The 2,314-nt window shown below is 34.1% G+C and overlaps 1 protein-coding gene across 1 annotated transcript in view; it reads right to left on the reverse strand.

Annotated features, from left to right (window-relative positions):
* GPATCH8 (G patch domain containing 8) overlaps positions 1–948 on the reverse strand; it is a 110,412-nt gene extending 109,464 nt beyond the window's left edge. Inside the window, exon 1 of the mRNA XM_012659095.1 lies at positions 930–948. The gene's annotated coding sequence lies outside the window, so the exon portion shown is untranslated. The remainder of the gene's footprint in view (positions 1–929) is intronic.
* Positions 949–2,314: the final 1,366 nt, after the last annotated feature.

The following is a 2,314-nucleotide window of genomic DNA, read 5'->3' on the forward strand; positions in this document are numbered from 1 at the left end:
GGAAGTTAGAAGACTATTAAGCCTCCCCAATGCTTTTTGGTTTTTCTGTTGTTGTTTTGAAAAAAGGACAAGTTTATGACAGCATGCAAACTAGAAAACCAGGCTGAGTAGGTGATTATTTCATCGCTGGGAGGGAAATCAGGATACTTTGTAAAAAACGAAAAGTAAAGGCAAAGTATAATGAAAAACTTGTTTCTAAAACAAAACATATTATTTTAAATATATATATAATCGTTATAGAGCAAAAAAGTTCACTACAAATTACTTTTGCTAAGAACTGAAATAATTAGAAACACTATAGTATGTGTAATCCCAAGTGATGACTTCTACATTATCAGACATCACAAAACCTTAATCCAACGCTGTTGCAGCTGCTACTGCTTCGTCCCTTCTCCTCTCCCAACTGAACTGCCAGGGAAAGTATTCCCTTATTCAGTGTCTTAACTATTTACAAATAACTTTATTATTAAAAAAAGATTAAAAGTCTCAATATAAGTAATGTTAGCGGAAAATGGAAAGGTAAAGAGGCCCTTATTTTACTACTATGAAAACAAACTTACCTGTATATAAAATCCTTATTTCATATCATAATTCCTATAATTGAGTAATTCTGGAAAGGATAGGGATAGCAAAATGATTCTAAGAGCATATAGTTGATTAAGTTATTGTTCGATCTCTTAACAGACTAATGTTATAACTATACTTGGCATGAAGATTTAGGTATTAAACAATGCTGACAAAAATTGTTGCTCCCACCCCATTTTGTTTTTGGTTTTTTGTTCTAAAGAAAACTCTATCTTTGGCTAAGTGGAGATGAGACATTATGCTGACTGTGTTATATTATGAATGCACTAAAATAAACAGACAGATGAAGCAGTATGCTATTTCCAAAAGCAGTGCAAGTGGAGTGAAAGCATTTCCATACGAACCTGGCTTTAAAAACTGGGCTGTCAAAAGAACAGTTAAATGTAACACAAAGTAAGAAACTGTCCAATCACTAATGGTCGTTTTTTTTTTTTTTGTCTTGTTTTCAATTCACTGCTTGCAAGTAATGTATTTATTAAAGAGTGAAAGCATAAGTAAATTCACGAGTCAAGACCAGCTGAGAGATTCAAGAGCAGCATGTTGTGACCGACAACAGTGAAAGGAAAAGCAAATGTTAAAGGGAGAGGGAGAAAAAAAGAAAACTTTAGGGTTATACACATTAGCACCACTTTTACAAAACCACTCAAGAGGATGGCTGTCACCTTCTCAGAAAAAAGCTATTGATACAAAATGGTAATGGCATTTCTCTTCTAAAACTTTAGGTTAAAACTGTTCTTTAATTAAATCCACTTTCCCAAGTATGAATAGGCATTGAAATGTTGGGGGCTATATTAAAACATTTAACATGCCACTCTAAGCCCTTCCGATTATAATAAAGGCAACAGAAACAATAGACACGTCTCCCAGAATCTCTTCCCATCACCAACTTCCTAGAGTAAATGAATGACTAATACAGAAAATCTGGACCATTCCTATCATTTCAAACTACCTGCTTTTGGAGGAAAAAAGGCAGTTGTGTGACTCTGCAGAAAGGGCTAGTATTCAGTATGGTCCCCTTTCCTACCAAAGAAAGAAAAAAGGTTTTATAAACGCTCATCAAAAACTCAGTAGGCTTAAGGAGGATGGGTAAGACAAGTAAGACATCACCAAAATACTTATAACAAAGTAGAACAAACCAGACTTGTCTACCTCTGAAATGATGAAAACTTTCACTGCATAACCACAAGGAACTCAATCACCCACTTGTGGAAAATAAGCCATCTATTCTATTTAGGGTTGTGATTTTTGCCAATTATTCCCAGGGATGCTATTTATAACAGTAAGGTGGCATGAGTAACTTTTCGCTCACACAGGTAATTTAGACAGAACAAGGGCAATGAGCACTAAATTTACTTCTAAAATAGTAACTAAAAAAAATGTTTTTAAATAGTAACTCAATTTCGGTCACTATAATAGTGGTTAAAAATCTTTTGGCTTTTGTTTTTTAAATACAATATATAATCTGGGGTTTAACACATTGCCACACTAGGAAACAATTTTTTTTTCCTTGGGGCCATGATGTTTTATTACAAAAACAGAATAAAAAACTTGGAAAACAAAACAATCGGTCCTAATTTAATGAAAATTTTGGGGTTTTTTTTATTGTTTTCTGTGCGTGAGTTATATGCAACTTGAAAAATAGTTCTCCGGGCTCCCAAGGTAAAGAGACCTGTGACTTACATATGCTTCACGAGGCCCCAGGCTCAAAACTAGTGTGAGTTAAATACAA

This window comes from Propithecus coquereli, unplaced genomic scaffold, assembly GCF_000956105.1.
Source record: "Propithecus coquereli isolate 6110/MARCELLA unplaced genomic scaffold, Pcoq_1.0 Scaffold598, whole genome shotgun sequence".
NCBI lineage: Eukaryota > Metazoa > Chordata > Mammalia > Primates > Indriidae > Propithecus > Propithecus coquereli.